At 32.9% G+C, this 25,510-nt stretch overlaps 1 long non-coding RNA gene across 9 annotated transcripts; it reads right to left on the bottom strand.

Annotated features, from left to right (window-relative positions):
• Window positions 1-10,249: 10,249 nt before the first annotated feature.
• LOC112744195 (uncharacterized) lies at window positions 10,250-23,910 on the bottom strand. Of its 9 annotated transcripts, XR_011871384.1 has the most exons (13): window positions 23,329-23,879; window positions 23,155-23,256; window positions 22,929-23,075; window positions 13,306-13,481; window positions 13,057-13,213; window positions 12,830-12,901; window positions 12,690-12,749; window positions 12,330-12,397; window positions 12,063-12,087; window positions 11,045-11,167; window positions 10,906-10,959; window positions 10,728-10,801; window positions 10,250-10,592 (listed from the first exon to the last, which is right to left on the bottom strand). It is a non-coding gene; the product is annotated as an uncharacterized lncRNA (long non-coding RNA). The 9 variants fall into 9 exon arrangements; XR_011871389.1 differs by lacking the exons at window positions 12,063-12,087; window positions 12,690-12,749 and adding an exon at window positions 20,654-20,769 and having other exon boundaries at window positions 23,329-23,910; XR_011871386.1 differs by lacking the exon at window positions 12,690-12,749.
• Between the last annotated feature and the right edge of the window lie 1,600 nt (window positions 23,911-25,510).

The following is a 25,510-nucleotide window of genomic DNA, read 5'->3' on the forward strand; positions in this document are numbered from 1 at the left end:
ACAGGATATTACGACAACTCTTAAAATATTTAATACTAAAATATGAGCATGTTTAAAACCTAAACTGTATTTTTCAAAAGGCCGTTTAAAACAAAACATAAATCCATACTTACAACCATATACATACATATACATAGTATTAACTTACAAGCATTTCATAAAACAAATCATATCCCTCTTACAAATTGTGAAAGATAAACGCGAGGGAATAATAAATAATAACTTAAGCAATACAAAACATTGCCACAACAACAACTAAGTAAACTCTTCATGACTTCAGCGTCCATATCCTGAAAAGAAAAAATCTGTAAGGGAGTGAGAACATCATACTCGAAAGGGTTCTCAGTAGAGGGTTTTGAGAACTGTTACAAGAAGATATTTTTAACGAAAATTGTTTTAAAGCTCAGTAGTTATCGTTATCTTATGAATCTATTCAAACTTCAACATGTAATTAAATCCGAAATCCCGACACCCATATCTTAATTTCGTAAAAGTTCCATTCTTTATAAATATACATAATATTCAATGTAAATACCAAGGAATCAATCAACCCAAACTCACCCATCACGGCCTCCGCCCCAAAATACAATTAAATATCGGCCTCTGGCCCAACAAAACTCATCACCGCTATCATCAATCCACCACCAATACTTAAAACAGAAATTAGTCACAAGCACAAATAAATACAAGGCAAACACACTTAAAGAACAGTTACAGCAAATATCACAGTTACCAGTTAAGCAGAACTTATCAGATAGGCAAACCAAAACAATTTAAGCACACCCAAACAATGGCAAACAAATGCAATATGATGATGCATGCTTGTCCTACTGACCGTGAGCTCACGTGTCGGTTACTTTGTCAGAACCTGACACATCTGATAGCTAACCCGGATATCATCCTCTTGAAAACCGGTGGGCGGTACACCACCACGAACCCCACCACACCACCACGAACCTCGCAATATCTTCAATTGGAAAACAACACACACATGTAGGCGGTAAACTACCACGAACCCCACACAACATCCTCTTCTAGAAACATGTTGGCAGTACACAACCACGAACCCCACATACATCTCGACACTGGGCAAGCGGTAAACCACCACAAACCTTGCTAGGTCAAAACTCAAAACAATTTCATTTTTATTTGAAAACCAACATCACTCCTTATAATCTTTTCCAAAACCCCCAAAACCACCTTATAAAAAAAACAAGTTCTTCTTTCATACAAAACTCAATTCTTACTTAACCAAGATTTTTTTTTTCCAAACCAACTTCAAGACTATTTCAAATTAAAACCTCTTTCAAAATACTAAAAGAGTCATCTATTAATTAAACCTCACGGCAGGGTCTCAAGACTTTAGGGAGGATGATAACCAATCTCGTTCTTTAAAATTATTAAACTTTTTGAATCATAATTCCTTAAAATGTAGTTCTTTCATCAAACTCAAAATGTAAAAGTTTTCTTAATAAATCAAACTCAAAACATAAAGCCTTTCTTAATAAGTCAAAACTCAAAATATAATCCTTTCTTAATAAATCACATTCAAAACATAAAGTTGTTCTTAATAATTCAAACCCAAACATAAATCTTTTCTTACTAAATCAGATCTAAGGTATAACCCTTTTTATTAATAGTTCAAACTCAACATAAATCTTTTCTCAATAAAGCTCAAAACATCATTCTTTCATTAATAAATCAAACTTAAAGCATAGTTCTTTCTGTAATAAATCGAAATCAAATAATATGATTCTTAAATCAAATTTTCTTTTTAAGTAGTTCTTCATATAAAGTCTTAGAGTTTCATAAAATTTTGACAACACCTCCCCTAAAACTCGGACTTTGCCCACCCTTCAAGGGTCACAACCAAATCAAACCAAACGCCTGTCAATCAATCAAATCACTTTCAAATTCTCAGAATATTTTCCAATAGATCAACAAAACCCATTCCCAATATCTCAAATCATTTCAAACGGCAATTCTTTTTCAACATCAAATTAAACCCCAAACCAAGAAAAATCATTTTACATAGTATTTAATCAAACTAACTTTCTAACTCAATAATCAGAAACAGCCACAGCCCAATCATCATCATAATAACCTTAATCCAAGTATAAAACCCGACTAAACATCTTCAATTAATCAGTAAATCATTCAAACTCACGTTTACATTCATTCAAGGCAACTCAATTCAATTCATAAGACTTACGAAATCATAAAAACATATTTTTCATATTAATATCAACTTAAAACACTTCTCAATAGTAAATTAAGTTTAGAAAATCGCCCCTACCTCGACTCGTCAAAACCATAACCCAACTGCGTTAACGAAACTTTTTCTCTCAACCCGAAACCAACGACAACCGAAACCTTCAGCCTCTGATTACTTTCGCAACAATCACAGCAACTTAAAAGCGACATGCAACACTCAGAACATGAACCTACATTACCAAACCTCAGAGTTTATAACCAAACATAACAGAATACTAACGTAGGGGTTTTCAAAACATAAACACTTACTGTAGTAACAAAACAAAGAAACCGAAACCCCGAATCAACACGGCAGTAGCTCCGGCAATAACCTCAAGCGACAGCGGCGAGCAAGACCCCTGGTGGCGGCGACTATAACAATCACGCAGCGTTAGCAATCCTCCCGGAATCCAAAAGAACAGAAACCAAACTTAAAACCCTTACTGGCAGTGGTCATCGGCGACGGCAGCGGGGTTCTCCGGCGCAAGAGCTTGGCGGTGCACCCCCATTAGCGGCAACGAGGCTCGCGACAGCAGCTAGGCACAGCGGCAGGGACAGCTCCGCGATGGTTCTTCTCCTCCGACGTGGCTCTCTCTCCTTCTCGCGACAATGCAAGCGATGTTGGCGGCGTGCAGACCGGCGACGACTCCTCACGGACGGCGACTGGGTGGCGCAACTCCTTCCCCATCGCGGTTCTCTCTCTCACCTCAGATCTGTTCCACGATGACGATGCCTTCACTGACAACAGCGGTGATGACGGCACAATGGCGACGGCGCAGGGACGGCGGCGCGACTCCCTCTCCTCGTAGCTCTCTCCGCGAAAGCTCGCTCTCTCTCTTGCCTCCTCCTCTCTCCTTCCTTCCCGTTCCCATGGCTCCCCTTTTCTTCCATTTCTTTCTTTCTTTTCTGTTTCAGCTGCTACTGTGTGTGTTGTTGGTGTGCGTGTGTGTGGGGTAGCTAGGGTTAGGGTTAGATCAAATTAGGATTAGGTTTAGATGAAAAATAGGGTTTGATTTGGGGATTTTCAGGTTTAATTACAGTAGGAAAATTTGAATAAAATTGAGGCATAGGATATTAATTTAAACTCTAATAAATTTTTAAAAATTACTTAAAAATATTATTTATTGTACCAAAATACTAATTAATTAAAAATTATATACTTTAATTGAAATTATAAGATAATAAGATTAATTTCTTTTATTTTTAAAACTTAAAATATTGAACTATAAAAATATTAACTATTTAAATTAAATCATATAAAATTTTTATTATTTCATAACTACTAACGTTATAATTTAAATATAAAAAATAAATCAGTAATTATAAAATTGGATAAGAATCTTAATCTATTTCAAATTTAATTAATCAAAACTTGCTTTAAATATTTTTTAATAAAGTAATTTCTGAATTTAAAGTTACAAATAAATAATTGATATTGAAATTAGTTTATAATAAAGTTTTCAAAAATTTTGGGTCTTACAAAATAATTATATAATTTTAGATATAAGAAATTTGTAATTAGAGAATTATTTTTATAAAATTATGAAGGTTATGTTATATAAAATATTTATAATAAATTATAAAAAAATTCTAAACGGTCACTCACAATTATTCTGAAAGACAACGAGACTTCCAATAAAAAAAAAATTTCTTTCCGATTTTTTATCCTTAATTCCGTGAGACTCTTTAGCCCTTCCGTAAATGACCTCTCTTTGGGCTTAACAGAGCATGTCTATGTGACATGATAAACTATTGAACTATCTGTTAAGTACCAGCTTGGATTAATAAATTTTTGGGGGGGAGGGGGGATCTTATTGTCTTTTAGTATAATTATCAGTGACTGTTTAAGATTTTTTATTTTTCATATACATTGATTAAATTTATTGCATAAGAATTGAAAAATATTACTAATTTTTTTATTTTGTTTTTACTTATAAAAATTGAATAGATGTTTTAATCTTTTCACTCTGACTTAGAAAAATTATTAACATATTGTATTATTAGGATTATGTTAAGTCTGAGGTATATTCAATTTAAATTGAACATCATAATTCATATAAAACACATTTATTATTAACTATTGATTGAATTATTAGAACAAGTGCATATTCTATTTTATAACAAATAATAAAAAAATTGACATAAAATTTATCTAAAATTGATACAATAAATAAGAATATTTATATATCATTATTATAATTTAATCCCCAGAACAACTTACCATAAATTATTTATTCAATTTTCATTATTTTTTACAATTCTAATCTAAGCAGAATGATTAGTATTCTGTAACATCCTTACTATTAATTAGAATATCATATTTTTTGCTGCACCACTCTGATAGCAAGGAATATTATCTATACACTTAATAATAAAATATGATTCTTTAACTCCTCTAAAAATCGTATCACTATTTTCTTTGGGAAACCGTAAGATATTTTTCACCTTTTACAAACGCATATATAAACAAAACTTCTTATACAAGAAACATGCAAATATTATATACATACATCATTACAATCATGACTCCTATCCTTATAAGAACATAATGATAAAGCGAGGAAAAACTATAACTAATATATATACAAACAGAAACAGCACGACTAAGGACTCAGTAAAAACTTCATCTGTGAGAGAGAGCGCCAATGGTGACAATAGCTTCAATGCGATAGTGGCAGTCACTTTAAGGACAGAGAGAGCGCCGAAAAAATGGAGATTATGGTGCAATATGTTGCGGAGGCAGGCACAATGTGACTTGTTAGGGTGCGGTTAGGACATTGAAATGACGAGTACCAAGAGCTCTGCGGTGGCAGCTAGATGAAGGTTGTTGATGGAGGTGGTAGGTAGGTGGGGAGGGGAAAAGGGTTTGGGGGAAGGGTTATTTTCAGAAGTGAAGGAGAGAGGACGACAAATTCGATTTAAATAAGGTCATTATCGTTGGTGTTACCATCGAATTTATTCTACAGTAATATGGAACGTTGAAGCGTTTTTAAATTGGGATTTTTGTCGAATAAAAATTAAGACTTGGTGCCAACTTATTAAATTACGCCCATAATGTTTTTGTGGAATTTCCATCTAAATTACATGTCCGATAGTAACTTTTGGCGAAATTCCAAAATTCATCATTTGTGTCGTCTGTGGCGATTCTAAATCTAACAGAAATTTAATTTAGAATTTTTTCCAATAGTAAATCCATTGGTACTAGGTGTGTTTCTAGTAATTAAAGAGTTCTAAAGTACATTTAATTAAGTTTTTTCACAATTAGTTCAGTAAGCAATTAAATTGGTTCTTAAGAAATTTTAGAACAAAATTTATTACTTTAAAAAGTTTCGAGAATGACTACAAGACAAATTATTTGGTTTTTGAAGAGTGATTAATTTGTCTTATCAAGGCATATTTTTTAGAACTTAATTATCTTGTAATAAAATTTATTTAAGAATCTAATTATTCTACACATATTAAAAATTTTAATAAAAGCAAAAGAAAAACCGAAATCTATCTAAGCGAAATAATTCTCATTAACTTTTAAATAGAAATTGTTGGAGATCAAATTATTTAATATAAAATTTACTAAGGATCCATTTAAATTATTATTCTTTAAATAAATTGTTTGATTTTCAATAAGAGAAATAAAAACATACATCATTTGTACACACCAAAGCAAAATAATAAATACAATTATATTATGACTTATATATACACTTGGATAAATCACATAGAACAATCAACCAATTAGCATATATTTTAAATATGTGATTGTTAGATTTTAAATATGTAATATTAAATTCTTGAATAAATAAATTCTTTTTTTGATTAATTATTGACAGAGATTTCTGTTGTCACTCTAACAAAATAATCTAATTACATAGCAAACTCAAGAAGACATTTCCAGATTTACATTCTCAATAAAAAAGAAAATGATAATAGTAAAACCTTGAATGACAACCCAAACCTCATAATAATGAACATTCTCTTGTTCTCATTCTTTTGTGCACTCCCACCAACATATGTATCTGCATGCGCCTTAGATGAATGTGTTCCGATGAAACATTCAAATTATGCACAATTTGATGTCCCTTTCAATGGAGCAATGTAGGTAGTGGCGTTGCCAAAACACTCACAAAAAGTAAATTTAACAAATATTATAATATAATTTTTTAGTATTTTATTAAGTTGATATGTAGATCTACAATGATCTTTTTTAAAGACATAGTACATATATAAAACAAGAAAAATGTATAACGAAGAGAAGGAGGGTCATATGAGTCATGAGACCTTAAACAATATACCAATATGGAATAAATATATCTAGCATGAGTAGTAAAGAATCATGGCCAACACTATCATGATGAAAGAGATATTTTTCTTTAGCTGCTGAAGAAACGTGGAGAAATAAGCTACTAAACACGTGTTATCTTTTTTTCCAAAGGACGACATGTCCTAACTGGAAGAAGCAACTGCAGACTGGGACGCATGAGGGGAAATTATCTTTTTTCATGGGTCACAGCAGCTTCTTCTTCCAGTCAGGACGTGTCGTCCTTCAGAAAACAAGATAACACGTGTTCAGCAGCCTGTGTCTTTACGTCTCTTCAACAGTTAAAAAAAATATTTCTTTCATCACCAGAGCACTACCCAAGAATCATATGGATTTTGCACTGCATAGAAGGATATTTATATATCCAGTGCATCTCAAACAAATTGCATTATACCTAATAAAATTGTAACTAGATACATGAACACATTAATTATAAAGTCAAAAGGGATTCAGATTTTCATTATTATGGAAAAAAAATAAAGGCTAGAATTATAGAAAAAAATATTATTTAAAATTAAGAGTATTTAAGGAAAAAAAATAAAGTCTAGAATGTTGTTCGGAAGAATTATGAAAAAAATTATTGTTGAAAATTGAATTATTTAATTTATTATTCTAATAATATTAATTTAGTTTATAAAAAAATTAGCCATCAAATTAAGTACCAGAATAAATATATTTGTTGTTTAAAAATAACTTTTTTATCGGATTTCGATGTAGGTTATAAAAAGATAGATTCAAACTCAACTAAATTTAATCAAAAAATTTCTTGTCAAACATTTTTTTATGGCACAAATATTTTTTAAACAAAATAGTAACGAGTTTAAGACAAAAATTAGAATTCGTTTGTATTTCATTTGAACGTGCATAATAACTTCACACTTATTTGAGACTTGTTTTGAAAAATGTTAATTCTATTATAAATTTGTGTATAATCAGCCTCAAATTTTTTTGCTATATTAGTTTTAACTACCCTCTAAAATAATCCAAAATATTTCACCCAGATTTATTTGGGACGAAAATAATAATCTATGTAAATTTTGTCTAAATGTGCATCAGTGATTCATACGGATTTTATGTTAAAAATTTTTAACATTTAATGTAGAAAGATGTTTTTCTTTGGTAAAAGAAAAATTATAAGTAACCAAATCTATGTATAACCAACATGAACAACTTTTCAAAAACTTTTAAAAAATTGTATTTTGAAATTCCCAAAAATTTAGGATTAGGTTCAGAAACACGCGCCATCCAATCTCAACCCTCCAATTGCTTTTCCCCTCGACGCTGTTACCTCTCTTTTCAATTCCTTCCGAGAGCTTTCAAGGTCCATTGCTGCTCCCCTCCCCTCTGACCTTGATCGCCGTGACGCTGCGCCTCTCCATGCAACACCTCGTCTCGTGATCCGCACACCTTACCCTACAATTTCACGTGTCGTGATGTGCACCCCCTGCAATTTCTCGTCCTGCTGTAATGCGCTCCCTTGTAATTTGTCATCCTGCATATTCACTAATCAAAATTCATAAAAAAAAACAACGCTCTAATAATATCTCCATCCCTATGTTAGTTTTTGTTTGTGAAACCATGGCTTCGATGACAAAAAAGAGCTTCACGTTCTGTTGGTGGCGTTTTTAGCGCACAACAACATCAACCCAATCCCAGGTTCACCAAAAGACTCTTAGCAAGAGGCCTTGACATCACACTTGCTACCTGCGAACTTTTTTCTAAATTTTGGATGATTCTTTTTACAAGTTTTAGATGTTTCTTTCTCCTAGATTTCGGATGTGTTTATATTATATATTTTTTATGTTTCTTTTTCTTATATTTTGGATGTTTCTTCATTTTAGGTTTTGGATAATTCTTTTTTAATAGTTTTATATGTTTCTTTTCTTAGTTCTCGGATGCTCTTTTTTCAATAATTTTGGATGTCTTGTTTTATTAGGTTTAGAATTTTTTTTAAATACTTTTGGATATCTCACTTTTTTACTGTAGTTGAAAAAGTTTTTGATAATTTTTTACAATGATTTTGGATGTTTCTTTTTTTTTTGTGCTTATTTTTTTTGTTATATGTTTTGAATGTAATTTTTCTTTTGTTTTGATTTTGATGTTTTTTTAGGATTTGAATGATTTTTTGAATAGTTTTAGATATTTTTTTCTTAGTTTTCAAATGTTCTTTTTATAATAATTTAAGATGTCTCATTTTATTAGGTTTTGGATTTTTAAAATTATTTTGGATATCTCTTTTGTTAGTTTTTGAATTTTTTAAAATTATTTTGGATATCTCTTTTGTTAGGTTTTGGATGTTTCTATATCCGAAAATGATGCTTCTTCTTTACCATAAGTAAAAGAGTTTTGGATAATCTTTTACAATAATTTTAGGTATTTTTTTTGGTTATATTTCGGATGTTTATTTTTGTTTTTTGTGGTTGCCTATTTTATTGTGAATGGAATTGAAAGTGAAATTAAGGTTGACTCTGGAATTGGGGTACTATTTTTTTCATAAATAGACACCTTTTTTCACTAGTTAACTGCACTTTTAGTTAATTATCTAGCAGAATTGTTTGTAAAATTATTATGATTCATAATGTCTCCTGATTTATGTATTTTTGACATAGTACTATGAAAAATATTTAGAGATCCATAGCAAATACAGAAAACAATTGTTTTTCACTATGATGAAAAATTTAAAAATGATGAAAGGAGATCAACAATTTATGGGGTTGGAGAAGATACTCTTGATGTCATTGGTAATTGTTAACGGAAAATATTAATCCTTTAATGAAAGGAGAAATACGATTAATTTTAAATTTTTATGGATTAATTTAATTGAAAAAATTTTGAGAATAAATTCAACGGACATTATTTTTTAGTGACTAATTTTACTATTAAATCTATGAATTAAATAGATAGCGTGTCAATTGTAACAAGTTTAAATTTATTCACAAAATACACTAGTTACAAACTTATTCGTTCTAGAAACATAGATGATTTACGTTACATGTTAAGAGTATATCTTTTTGCCCTTATCATTTGAATTCCATTTTTATATTCAAATTTCTTTTAATGTTCAAATCTTTGTCCGATCCATGTGTAATCTTTTAAACTTTGAAAGAAAGAAAAAAAATACATCCTTATTAATACTTTGGAATTTTGTACAGTTTAAAGTTTGTTTTGAATAAATCTATTTATTTGTCTAACTTTGGAATAAATACTTGATAGATATACACTACAAGGTTTTTGTTTATTTGTGGCAGTTTTTTTTCTTATTTGTGGAGGTTTTCAAAACCTCCAGAATTTGAGGTGCCACAAAGTCTTTCGTGGGAGTTTTTAAAAACCTCCACAATCTATTTAGTGGGGGGTTTTGTGTATGTTTAGTGGGGGTTTTATATTGAATTTTGTGACAATTTTAAATCACTTTTGTGGCAGTTTAAAACCCGCACAAATTAATTTTTCAATTTAACAAAAATTAATTATTTTGTGAGATTTTCAAACCTCCACAAACCTATAATTATGCATTTATTTTTAATTTCAAATCATTCATTAACCCCATCTCATTTACGTACTCTCATCTCATTAATTAGCTACTTATCAATCACAGGATTTTCTATCAAAATTCAACTCTCATCTCATTAATTAGCTACTTATCAATCACAGGGTTTTCTATCAAAATTCAACACCAACAGTGTGTTTTTCATGTGGGTCAAAATACACATGGATCAATTCCATGGAGCTTCCATTCATAATTTTTTACCCCAATACAACCAAGAGGTATATATTACAAGAACAAACATGAATCTAAAATTAAATTGCACTACATGAGAGTTACAACTTTATCCAGATTGTGAGTGTTCTTCAAAAATTGAGCAAATGAAGCAGGCTTGTTTTCCATTAACTTATAATAATATCCAAAAAAAAAAAGCAGTTTTATACCCAATATGGAAGTTCAATGAAACTACAGAGAATTTTAAAGTAACTAAACCTCAAATGAACTACTTGCATCTGTGGATCCTTACATACTTTTTCCAGCATCCTACAAACCAACACCAAATCAAATTAATCATACAAAAAAAAAAGAATGGCAAAACAACATATCATTTAAGGTCTTTAAACCATATTACAAGAAATTTTAATCAACAGGAAGAATATCATATTGAAGAACACTAACTTTTTGGTTGATGGGAAACTCTAAACTGTCCAGTGGTCTAAGCACTATCAGCGGAAAGAAGATGCCTATTTCACCTTGAAAACAAAAAGAGTGGTGCAGAAACAAATTAGACACATTAAATCAATAGTGGTCTCTGCTAAAAACTTCTATGAGATTTGCAAAAAGATATTACACATACTTTGAGACTCTCTCTGAATCGTAACAACAGCACCAAGAATATTCCAGTTGCATACTGCCAACAAAGAAGAACAAAATAACAAGATTTACAAGTAGATCCTTAAGAATATGCTAAAAAAATGTAACTTAGTTCAACCAACCTGAAATATGACAGGAAATTATGAAACTGAAGCTGAAAATAATGCATATGAAAGATATCCCTTCGCCGAATCAATTAAATGAAAATTCTTTGTAAATGAGTGGCTAACTCCCTCCAACAAACCCTGAGAAAATAAAATAAAAAATAAAAAATTCAATTGTCGTCAATTAAGAACAAAAAAGAATAATTTGAAATATTGAGAAACCAATTCATAGCAATGTGAATGAGTTTTAAAGAATAATAAAAAGACAATAATGTACCGTCCTTCCATAAGGTTTTATTTAAGAAAGAAACCATTAAATACAAATATCAACATCAAAACAAAAGGAAATGTAAGTTTTCTTTACATCATCTTGACATTAATTGTATTTGTAGATCTAATGGACCAAGTATATCACGGAAAATCAAATAGACCTGAAACTTGGTCCAGAGTAAAGCAAAAAAAATGCTTATGCATCATTACAAGGAACACAAGTTTTTATGAATTTTGCTACAACCTATATACTAGCAATTAATAGATGCCAGAATCACTTTATAACCTGCAGAAGTTCAAGAGATAATATCCTTGTCTTGGTTGTAACTTTATCATTATCTTCTTTTATGAAACAAATTAAACACTTTTTATGAAATGCAGAAATTTGCACTTCAAAACAGATTACTTATGTAAGAAATGGTTTCCATTTTTTTTTCCTGAAACAACTATGTAATATACCACCAAATTAAGTTCATGACCAAACATCCTTAACAAACATCATTAAGGCTCATGTTCAAAGGCATAGTACAGCCAAATTTAAAGATAACTTCACTCAAAAGGCAGGTTAACTGTAAAATTATTAATTTTTACCCCATTATTCCTGTGAACAAAATTGATCAAATTGCTAAAATGTACTAATAAATCTTAAGAGATACAACTTCAGCAATACATGATTAGATAAGATGAATAACATATTAGCATCATTTATCACTAAATGCATTTCTAACTTGTTACTTCATGCACAATGCTTTTATCAAGAGTTTACCGAGGATAGCATTTCTAACTGGTAGCTGCATCCATTATCCAGTTCAACATCAAGTGCACCAAAAAAGGCAAACAGAAAAATTGGTAATTCAGAATTCCAAGCACATATACAACCCAAAACATCGGAATAAGTCTGTGTGTACACCATACAGTGATGCAATTTGTCAAATAAAAGAGGGATCATATTGTTGTTGGAGCAGATCATGATAACAAAATGTGTTTTTAGCTATTTTAAAAGTGGACAATTCTATATGTACTTAATACTTACATAACTTTTGGTGATGTACATAGATGAAGCATTTGCCAAAACGTATATTTGATATCCATTTGTTGCCACTACAATGCATGATCAAATCATAGAGAGAAAATAAAGAGTTAACAAAGTAGAAATTAGAACTAAAACATAGTGAACAAAAATTATAAAGATATATAAATTTCCCAGTGTGCTGTTTGGATTTCCTTATTAGAATCATAACACAAAATCCACAACAGCGAAGGGCATACACCTGCTTCATCGGACACAAATGAGCAGTGAATTATGACTATTCAATTCAGAAATTCAAAATCAAATCTACTTAATCGAACTATTTTAGAAATCACAAAAAAAGCAAGAGTATTAGAGCTGAACCTATTCGGTTTCCCTCCTTATATATTATTTGCCTCCTTATATTAGCGAAGTCACTCTTCTCTGATCTCAAAAGTTATTGCAAAATTTATTGTTAACAAAGAATAAATATCATCAAATTAATAGGGAAGAAAAAGAGGTACCAGCGGCAGTTCAAAGGAAAAATTGGAGTGAGAGAAAGCGGCGTGGACGAAGAAGCTTGGGAGTGAACAGATCTAAAAATGGTCCAAATCCACATTAATCAAATTTAATTGTATCCTTGAATACAATATAAGTGAATCTTGTAACAGACATTGGGTTTAAAAAAATAAATAAAAACAATTTATAAAATTAATGCAGTATTTTGCATTCAAATAAAATGGTAAGATACCTTAAGCACTCGATCATGTGTTGTCAACCAACAACGAAACACAAATTGCTGTATAGCAGTATGAATCTCTAACAAATGACCGCCCAAATTTGGACCATCATTTAACAAATATATATTAATACACTCAATAAGCTTGCGTGATATCTTTCCCTCTTCCCTAAAGAAAGAAACCAAGATAGGACATTTTGTATCTGAGCAGAAAATAATAGTAGAGACAGTTAAAATAAAATGGAAGCAACATAAGAGTACCTGATCAACAAATAGATCCTAACAAACCCCTTAACAAGGTCTTCTCTTATACTATTAGGATAGTCCCTAGTAAGAATGAAGTGCCAATATATAGCGGAAGACCTCCTCCTTGGAAGTATAAATATTTTTCACATTGAAGCTTGCTTCAACTTTCTCAATGTACAGAAACACCAACTCTTGCCAAAAAAAAGAAAGAAAACAAAAATCAATGAATATATAAGATTAAAATGATCATGTTTGACGAGATGTAAAGATAATGCATGCCTCAAACAATCTATGATATGATCAGATTTAATTTACAGTGAACAAATAAGATACAGTATCGGTTCATCGAACAAGAATTAATACAACGATTAAGAGAACAAACAATTCATCAAACACTTAGAGTGCTTGCAAATTTGAAACAATGATCATCAATTAAGAGATAATAAAACTCATTGAATGTTATATCATATAGCAAAGCATTCAAAATCTGAAAATGAAAAACAAAGAAAATGAATAAAAAGGAAAAAGAGAAAGAGAACCGAAAATTGAGAAGGAGTGGAACGAAGAAGAGCATGCAGAAGCGAGAGAATGCCGATGGAGAACACAAGAATCATTTGCGGAGGAGAGTTGACAGAAGAGGTGCTTTCTCTTGGTCTCAGAGGCTTTCTGGCAACAGCATAAAGGAGATGAACTTTAGTAGTAACGACGGCAGCAATGGCGGAGGAGGCGGCGACGGCGGCAGAGGCGGCGACGGCGATGGAGATGGCTATCGCAATGCTAGGGTTTCAGTGAGCTCTCATCCTCTGTTCTTTCTCTTCAAGTATTTTCTTCGATTTTGAAAAGAGTTTTAATTATATGGTAATTTAAGTGGTAACAATGAGTTTTATTCTTAGTTATCTTGTGGGAGTTTATCAAAATGCCACAGATAAAATATGTTATGGAGGTTTTTAAAAACTCTCACTAAAAAAGACCCACAAATATATATAAATTTTGTAGTGATAGTTGGATCCGAATATCCGATTATTATCCCCTTTGACATATCCCTATTGGTCCATGTGCTATATTTTAATTATTTTAATGTATTTCTTTAATTGATACCCATCATAAGATGTATGTCTAATTATTCTCCTAGACATTAGATCTTTTTCTTTTTAATAGATTAGACAAGTATGCACATCTTTCCATTTTAGATATTATAACATGCTAAATTTATTCGTATTACACATTTACTTACACAACATTTAAGGATTCTCATTATTCACTATTTGATATTTATAAAAAATAGGGTTGCTACACATTCAAGTATTTTTTTCATCTAAGTTTATTTAAGTAGGTCCAACACCAACAAAAATCAGCAATTCTATATCATTACCTCATATCCTCACCCGAAACAAGTGAAATCACTTCACTGCATCTACCCAAGGAGCTCAAATAATCTCTTTCAATAATCATCAGATTAAAATTAATCATATTATTACTCCATCTCAACAAGAACAGCCCTCAGCATCAACTGACACCAGCATGAGGGACCTCTCAGTTGTACAAACACAAGCAATACATACAAGTTGTAAGACCCATAATTTAAAAAAAATTTGTTACGAGTTAATTATAATTTATTTATTCATTAAAGATTTTATTTTTAAAAATTATTTTATTAAAAGTAATTAAATTAAATTTTGACAATTAAATTAGAAATTTTACTTAATTTTATAATTATTGAATAATTTTCTATATTTAAATTATAGAGCTTAACAGTTGTAAAAGAATAAGAATTTTATACAATTTATTTAAATAATAGAGATTCTAGAATTTAATACTTTAATTTTATAAACAAAGAAAATTAATTATATTATCTTCAATTTTAAATTAAAATATTTGATTAAAAGTCAATTAGTAAACTAATAATCAAATAACATTTTAAAAATAATTTTAATAGATTAAATTAGGTTTTTGATTATTATTATTATTATTGTTGTTGTTGTTGTTGTTGTTGTTGTAGATCATTATTATTATTATTAGTAGATCATCATCATCATCATCATCATCATTATTATTATTATTATTATTATTATTATTATTATTAGTAATATTAGTATTAGTAGTGCAGGAGTAGAGTACTCCATTCAGTCGCACCCACACGCACCAAATTGAGTTGGGTGTTGCTGTTAGTGCTTGCGATGAAGACGAAGAAAACTTTTATTGTGGAAGGGCTTAGTAGTTGCCTTTGATTATATATTATGAGATCTGAGAGAAAGAGAGCTGAAGAGGGAAGAGAGGGCTTGAGAAAGAGAAAGGGAGAAGAGGAAGGAACAGTGGCGCCGGAGGAAAGGGAGACCGCCACTGCAGCTGCGCGCCGTCACCGCGTCCTGCTGCTCGAGCCACCACCGTCCAGCTCGAGCCACCACCGCACCGTTCATCACCATCGCAAGGAAGCCCAAAACCGAGGGAGAGAGCTGCATGGGGAGAAGGCGGCATCGCCGTCTGTAGAACCCTCGTTGTCACCGTGCAGAGTCGCCGCCATCGTCATCATCGCGGGCTACTGCCGCTGCGCGTGTGATCGTCGCCGCCTCTGAGTCCGTCACCATCGAGGCTGGTCGCGGGTAGAAGAAGAAGAGATCTCCGTCACCGCCGAACCAAACGCATGAGAGAGAAGGAGCCCGCGGGAGAGGAGCTTGTTGCCGCCGCTGCCATGGCTTCCTTGCCATCGCCGTGGTAGGGTAGTCACCAGAGGGAGCCGCCGTTGTCGGCGCCACCGTCGGGGTTACCGCCGCTGCTGCCGCCGGTAAGGTTTTAAGTCGGTTTTCGTTTCCTTTGAATTTCCGGGAGCTTAATCATCGCTGTATGTTTGTTTCAGTCGCCGTTGCCTGAGTTCTGGTCGCCGCTGCCGTTCGAGGTGGCTGCCGGAGCTGCCGCCAAACCGGTTCATCAACCGCCGCTGTTTCATTTTCTTAGTTCGGTAAGTATTTATGTTTCGAAAATCCGTGTTAATATTCTGTTATGTTTGGTTATAAACTCTGAAGCTCTGGTAACGCAGGGTCGTGTTTTGAGCATTACATGTCGCTTTTAAGTTGCTGTGAGTGCTGCGAAAGTGACCAGGGACTGAGTTTGCGGTTGCTGTTGGTTTTGGGTTAAGAGAAATAGTTCCGTTGACGCGTTGAGTTATAATTTCGACGAGACGAGGTAGGGGTTTTCCTTAAAATATATTTACATTACAGAGTTGTGATAAATAGATATTGATGCAAAAAGATATACTTCTGTGATTATATTTGTCTTGTGGATGTGATGGTTTGTTGAACTGGATTATTGGTTGTTTGATTGCTTGAGTAATGTACGATTGTTGATAAGAAAATGGGTTTGAGAAGTTATTTACTTGATTATTATGAGAAGTGGTTTTCTTTGGTTTGAAGTTAGAGCGGTTTGATTTTGAGTCGTTCTGATTTTATAAATGATTTAATACTTGAACTGGTTTGATTTTAAAAAGAGTTTTATTATTGGAATTGGTCTGGTTTGAAAATATTTGATACTAGAATTGGTTGAATTTCGGAAAGTGACTGAGTTTTGGAAATGGTTTGAGAAATGTTTGGATGGGACCCGAAAATGGTGGCAGTATTCGAGTTTTAGAGGAGATGCTGCCGAAATTTTATAAAATTAGAAGTTTCATTGAAAGTAGTTATTTTAAAAAGGTTTTAAGTATTATACGATTTAAAACTATCTCATTTATCAAAGGAAGAGTTATGTTTTGGATTGGGAATTGTTAGTGAACGGAATGGAAAGAAGGATGATTGAGAATTTTCTCTGAAATATGGTTTTTGAATGAATTTGGAAATGAGATTTGGATTAATGAATGATTATGAATGTTGAGAATGTTGAGATATGATCTTTGAATTATTCATATGGCTTATGAATTTGAAATATCTGAGATACGAGGTTCCCTTGATTAAGTGCCGTGGCTTGCCACCACGTGTACCAGGTTGAAAACTCGATACTATGTTGACCCTACGATGTAAGTGTGACCGGGCACTATATAAATTCCTAGGAATGTTTACCCCCATTGAGCAATATTGATTATTTGAGAAAAACTATGCATAGACTCTTGGGGATGCACGTCGGGGGACAGTCTAAGGACAATTCAGACTTGTCGGGTTGGCTGGATAACCGACAGATGAGCCTCATCAGCCATAGGACAGGCATGCATCATATGCATTTGTATGCTTTGCTTGAGTTTGAACTTGTTTTGGTTTGCCTAATTGCTAAACTGTTCTTAACTGCTACTTGAACTATTTGCTGTAACTGCTACCTACTTGTGTTTTCCTTGTCTGTCTTGCCTGTGTTTGTCCTGGCGTGCTACATTTGAGAATTAATCTTGGTGCTGAATTAATGATTGTGTTGTTTGATTGTGTGGTTGGTTTCTGATTGAGATTTTCTTTTAAGAAAGGAAAAGTTTCAGATTTCTGAAAGAATAAACATTGTTTCTTTGAAAAGGTTTTGAACGATTACCTATTGGTTTTTAAAAGATTCATAAGGCAATGATAATCATTGAGCTTGAAAATAGTTTTCTTATAAAATATCTTCTTATGACAACTTTGAAACTCCGTGGTGAGACCGTGTGGTTAGGTTCTCACCCCCTACAGCTTTACCTTTTCAGGAACCGGATGAAGAAACATTAAGAAGAGTTAAAATCCGTTCGGTTTTATATGTTGTTGAATTAATTAGATTATTTTCTTCCCTCGTCTTTGTTATTATAATTTTTGTAAGAGGGATAGGAGTTGTATGATTTATATATATATTATATTATAAGATATTATGAGAAGTCTTGTATATGAATTTATGCCTGCTTGTTTTTTTTTTAAAGATAAAGTATTTATTTCCGGTTTTCAAAGAAATCAGCGATACGGTATTGAGTCACAGGCTCCTATTTTAATATTTAGTACGTAAAGTAGTCGTAATACTTCTTGCTATTAGAGTGGCGCAGCCGGAAGCATGACATTCTGGTAGTGAGGGTGTTACACAAGTAATACATGATAAAGTACAAGTAGAACAAGTAGCACATAATCAGGTAACATATCATATATGATATAGCAATTCAAAACAAATAGGCAAACCCAAACAATTCAAACTTATGCAAATGATGTATGCCTGCCCTATGGCTGATGATATCATCTGTCGGTTATATAGCCAACCTGACACGTCCTAGTAGCTAACCATGGACAGAAACACCCATGCGGAGCAAGTGGGCTTGAGCTACAACCCCTTTGCTACTACCTGATTAACCCAGAGCCAGTGGAACAACCACTACTGCGGCTACTACCCAGGCAGGTGTTTAAAAGCTCAACCTGGAGCGAGTGGAATCACCACTACTGTTGCTACTACCCAGGCGTCACAATCTCTGACCTGGAGTAAGTGGGACGAACCACCACCCTTACTACTGTCCAGGATCTCAAAACATACACTGACCTGGAGCAAGTGGGACAAACCACAACCATTGCTACTGCCCAGGATCTCAAAACATACATTCATTCAGTTTAAAATCAATCATCATTGTTATCAAATCTCAAATATTAACCTGGAGCAAGCGGGATGAACCACAACCCTTGCTACTACTCGGGTTTCACAAATACACAATCATTCATAATCACTCTTCATTATTATCAATTCTCAAATAATGACCTGAAGCAAGCGGGACGAACTACGACCCTTGCTACTACCTAGGTATCACAGACATACATTCATTCAAAACTCCATAATTAAACTCATTTATCATAATTCTACTTTTCCATCTCATACCAGAGCAAGCGGACAATGCCACTGCCATCATTATTCATTTACCACATTCGACATTAATCATATACATATACATATTCAGCCATAATTCAATTCTTATCACAGCCATCCGGCTCATACTATACACAGCACTTCCACCATCATCCTCAGCAACTCATACAATCATCATTACTCATCATTCATCATTGATTCTCACTTTACTTCACTCACAAGTTACCACATGTCCTAGCTTCTTTTCATTACTAGGCATATTATAAAAATTTAGGACTTAAAGGATGAAAATGGAGGCTTAAAAGTCTGAAATTCGGCTTTAAAAACTCAAAAATCACTTTTTGCTGAAAATGGGGTCACGCGTGCACGTTGCCCACGCACATGCGTGGAAGGCGGAAAAATAAAGTGACGCATGAGCGTCGCCCATGCGCATGCATGGGAAGTAGAGAGGTAGGGTGACGCGTGCCCGTCAGCCACGCCTACGCGTGGAGGCGTTTTGTGCTCCTCGCAAAAACCCAACACACTACCATCACAACTCTCTGGAATTTGTACCACGCACCTGCATCAATACAGCGTCGCGTACGCGTCGGCCAGCGCACGCGTGAGAGAGTAAAAATCGTGAGTGATACGTGTGCGTTGGCCATGTGTGCGCATCGGAGTACGTTTTACCAAAAATTTTACTAAGTTTAAAAAGCGGCAGGATTACATTTTCAAACTCCAAACTTCCGACGGGCATAACTTTTTGGTTTCGTATCATTTTCCACCCATTCTTCGAACGGCATAAACATCTCGGATCCAATGTTATTTCTAAACAAGTTTGATACAAATCGGGGATCCGGGGACCAAGTTATACTCCGTCAAAGTAGGCTAAAATCACAATTTTCATAAAAACTAACAAAACCAAATTTTCAACACAAACCAATTTCAAACCTTTTCAAAACCAACCAAAACTTACCAAATCAACCTCAAGCCTCCTCAACTCATATTTTCAACATTCTCATTAAATTCACAATCCACCAATCCACCATTTTGGCCAATCTCAATTAAATAACTCAATTTCAAACAAAATACCATATCATATATTTCATTCCACATCTCAAGTTCCAACAATACCAATTCCATCAACCCCCAATACATATAAATCCATGTTATCATATACAACTCACGTGCATTATCAACAAAGACATCAATTCTTCCTTCAACACCAATAACCACATAATCCATACAATCCCTTGTAACCAAATAACAACAATCACAATTCCCTTCAATCTCATATGACATCACACAATACACACATCACTTACCTTCCTTACCTCTTTCTGGCCTCCGGCCCAAAATTCACGACCTTCGGCCCAAATTCACAATTTAAATGCATATTCTACAAACTAATATTCATTATCCAATTTATCGATTTCTCAACACACCAAACATACAAATTCACACAATTCTCAACCCAATCATTAATTTACATTGCATATCAACTATACATTTTAGTACCAACCATTTACACAATCCAAACTTAATCATAGGGGCATCTAGCCTAGGAATTCTCATTACACCACACGGTACTTAAATGAAACTTAAACCGTACCTCTTGGAGCCAAGCCAATTGAGCCTCTTCTTTGGAAGTCTCCACCAACCCTTAGCTCCAAGCCTCACCAAAGCCCCACAAGCAATATCAATCTTCCAATTGTGCACCAAAATCACCTAATACTCTAACATAATCAATTTTCACACTTAAAATCAACCTAAGGTTCATGAAATTGATAAATCACAAGGGTTAGAGGGTTTTTTAGCTTAACTCACTGTACTTTATGAGGAATATCACTAATGGCTCATACTAGAGAATCCCTAAATAACCAAAATCACAAGATTTCCTCAAAACCCAAACCAAATTCGAATTTAAAGAGAAAAACAAAAACTGGGCAGAGGACAGTAGAATACTCATCACAAAACTTAGATAGAATTGTAGAGGATGAGAAGAGTGACACGTGGTCGCAAACGGCTCATCAATCGGAGTTCCGGATCAAAAGTTATGGTGATTTGAAGTTTGGAAAGCTAGGTTTTCTTTCTCTCTTCTCTCTATCCGCGCCACACCCTTTCTTTAGGGTAAATGAGCTGAAATGCTCATAACTAATGTTTATATGTTGGGTCTTGGGCCCACTTAGTTCGGTTCACTTGGTTTAGTCCGTTGGCCCAATTTTGGGCCAAAACCTTTAAGATTAGAGTTTTAAATCGTATTTTAAATATTTCTAGCTTCCCAAATTATAAATTCTTATTTCATAAAATTATTCACTTCTAATTAATTTTCTCAACCACAGTACTGGACAGATCGCAGCTGGTACTGCCGGTCAAATTTCCAGTGCGCATTTTTATTCAGAAAACTATGTTTTCCGACTCAAAAAAATTCACTGAGTCCAAATATCATATTTAAATTATCACATTACGATTGCTAAATTTTATAACCATATTCGCTCTTATTTTAATTTATTATTTTATTAATTACGGTTTGACGGGTTTTACAAACCTCGCAAGATCTTCAATTGGAAAACAACACACACATGTAGGCGGTAAACTATCATGAACCCCACACAACATCCTCTTTTAGAAATATGTAGGTGGTACACCACCACGAACCCCATATACATCTCGACACTGAGCAAGTGGTAAACCACCACGAACCTTGCCAGGTCAAAGCTCAAAACAATTTCATTTTTATTTGAAAACCAACATCACTCCTTATAATCTTTTCCAAAACCCCCAAAACCACCTTATAAAAAAACCAAGTTCTTCTTTCATACAAAACGCAATTCTTACTTAACCAAGATTTTTTTTCCAAACCAACTTCAAGACTATTTCAGATTAAAACGTCTTTCAAAATGCTAAAAGAATCATCTATTAGTTAAACCTCACGGCAAGGTCTCGAGACTTTAGGGAGGATGATAACCAATCTCGTTCTTTAAAATTATTAAACTCCTTGAATCATAATTCCTTAAAATGTAGTTCTTTCATCAAACTCAAAACGTAAAACTTTTCTTAATAAATCAAACTCAAAACATAAAGCCTTTCTTAATAAGTCAAAACTCAAAATATAATCCTTTCTTAATAAATCACATTCAAAACATAAAGTTGTTCTTAATAATTCAAACCCAAACATAAATCTTTTCTTACTAGATCAAATCTAAGGTATAACCCTTTCTATTAATAGTTCAAACTCAAAACATAAATATTTTCTCAATAAAGCTCAAAACATCATTCTTTCATTAATAAATCAAACTTAAAGCATAGTTCTTTTTGTAATAAATGGAAATCAAATAATATAATTCCAAAATCAAATTTTATTTTTAAGTAGTTCTTTAAACAAAGTCTCTGAGTTTCATAAAATTTTGGCAGCACCTCCCCTAAAACTCAGACTTTCGCCACCCTTCAAGGGTCCTAACCAAACCAAACCAAATGCCTGTCAATCATTCAAATCACTTTTGAATTCTCAGAATCATTTCCAACAGATCAACAAAACCCATTCCCAATATCTCAAATCATTTCAAACGTCAATTCATTTTCACCATCAAATTAAACCCCAAACCAAGAAAAATCATTTTACATAGTATTTAATCAAACCAACTTTCTAATTTAATAATCAGAAATAGCCACAGCCCAATCATCATCATAATAACCTTAATCCAAGTATAAAACCCGACTAAACATCTTCAATTAATCAGTAAATCATTCAAACTCACGTTTACATTCATTCAAGGCAATTCAATTCAATTCATAAGACTTACGAAATCATAAAAACATCATTTTCATATTAATATCAACTTAAAACACTTCTCGATAGTAAATTAAGTTTATAAAATCGCCCCTACCTCGACTCGTCGAAACCATAACCCAACCGCATCAACGGAACTTTTTCTCTCAACCCGAAACCAACGACAACCGAAACCTCAGCCTCTGATTACTTTCGCAACAATCATAGCAACTTAAAAGCGACGTGCAACGCTCAGAACATGAACCTACGTTATCAAACCTCAGAGTTTATAACCAAACATAACAGAATACAAACGCAGGGGTTTTCGAAACATAAACACTTACTGTAGTAACAAAACAACGAAACCGAAACCCCGAATCAACCCGGTAGCAGCTCCGGAAATAACCTCAAGCGATTGCGGTGAGCAAGAACCCTGGTGGCGGCGACTATAACAATCACGCAGCGTCAGCAATCCTCTCGGAATCCAAAAGAACAGAAACCAAACTTAAAACCCTTACCGGCAGTGGTCATTGGCAACGGTAGCAGGGTTCTCCGGCGCAGAAGCTTGGCGGCGCACCCCATCAGTGGCGACGAGGCTCGCAACAGCAGCTAGGCATAGTGGCAGGGACAGCTCCGCGACGGTTCTTTTCCTCCGACGTGGCTCTCTCTCCTTCTCGCGACAACGCCGGCGACGTTGGTAGCGTGCAGACTGGCGATGACTCCTTACGGACGGCAACTGGGTGGCGCGACTCCTTCCTGATCGCGGTTCTCTCTCTCACCTCAGATCTATTCCACGATGACGATGGCTTCACTGACAGCAGCGGCGATGACGGCACAATGGCGACGGCGCAGGGACGGCGGCGTGACTCCCTCTCCTCGTAGCTCTCTTTGCGAACGCTCTCTCTCTTCCCTCCTCCTCTCTCCTTCCTTCCCGTTCCCGCGGCTCCCCTTTTCTTTCTTCTATTTCTTTCTTTCTTTTCTGTTTCAGCTGCTACTGTGTGTGTGTGTTGTTGGTGTGTGTGTGTGTGTGAGCCGTGGGTGAGAAGGGTAGGGTAGCTAGGTTAAGGTTAGATCAAATTAGGATTAGGTTTAGATGAAAAATAGGGTTTGATTTGGGGATTTTCGGGTTTAATTACAGTAGGAAAATTTGAATAAAATTGAGGTATAGGATATTAATTTAAACTCTAATTAATTTTTTAAAAATTACTTAAAAATATTATTTCCTGTACCAAAATACTAATTAATTAAAAATCAAATATTTTAATTGAAATTATAAGATAATAAGATTAATTTCCTTTATTTTAAACTTAAAGTATTGAACTATAAAAATATGAACTATTTAAATTAAATCATATAAAATTCTTATTATTTCATAACTACTAACATTATAATTTAAATATAAAAAAATAAATCAATAATTATAAAATTGGATAAGAATCTTAATCTATTTCAAATTCAATTAATCAAAACTTGCTTTAAATATTCTTTAATAAAGTAATTTCTGAAATTAAAGCTAGAAATAAATAATTGATATTGAAATTAGTTTATAATAAACCTTTTCAAAAGTTTTGGGTCTTACAAAGTAATTATATAATTTTAGATATAATAAATTTGTAATTAGAGAACTATTTTTATAAAATTATGAAGGTTATGTTATATAAAATATTTATAATAAATTATAAAAAAATTCTAAACGGTCTCTCACAGTTATTCTAAAAGACAATGAGACTCCCAACAAAAAAAATTCTTTCCAATTTTTTATCTTTAATTCCGTGAGACTCTTTAGCCTTTCCCTAAACAACCTCTCTTTGGGCTTAACAGAGCATGTCTATGTGACATGATAAACTACTGATCTATCTGTTAAATACCAGCTTGGATTAATAGATCTTTTGAGGGGATCTTATTGTCTTTTAGGATAATTATCAATGATTGTTTAAGATTTTTTATTTTTCAAATACATTGATTAAATTTGTTGCATAAAAATTGAAAAATATTACTAATTTTTTTTATTTTGATTTTACTTATAAAAATTGAATAGAGGATATATCATTTTAATCTTTTCACTCTGACTTAGAAAAATTATTAACATATTGTATTATTAAGATTATGTTAAGTCTTAGGTATATTCAATTTAAATTGAACATCATAATTCATATAAAACTCATTTATTATTAACTATTGATTGAATTATTAGAACAAGTGCATATTCTATTTTATAACAAATAATAAAAAAATTGACATAAAATTATCTAAAATTGATACAATAAATAAGAATATTTATATATTATTATTATAATTTAATCCCCAGAACGACTTACTGTAAATTATTTATTCAATTTTTATTATTTTTTATAATTCTAATGTAAGCAGAATGATTAGTATTCTGTAACATTCTTACTATTAATTAGAATATCACATTTTTGGCTGCACCACTCTGATAGCAAGGAATATTATCTATATACTGAATAATAAAATATGATTCTTTAACTCTCAAAACTGTATCGCTGTTTTCTTTGGGAAACCGTAAGATATTTTTCACCTTTTACAAACATGCATATATAAACAAAACTTCTTATACAAGAAACATACAAATATTATATACATATATCATTACAATCACGACTCCTATCCTTCTTATAAGAACATAATGATAAGGCGAGGAAAAACTATAACTAATATATATACAAACAGAAACAGCAC

Source organism: Arachis hypogaea, chromosome 14, assembly GCF_003086295.3.
Source record: "Arachis hypogaea cultivar Tifrunner chromosome 14, arahy.Tifrunner.gnm2.J5K5, whole genome shotgun sequence".
Taxonomy (NCBI): Eukaryota; Viridiplantae; Streptophyta; class Magnoliopsida; order Fabales; family Fabaceae; genus Arachis; species Arachis hypogaea.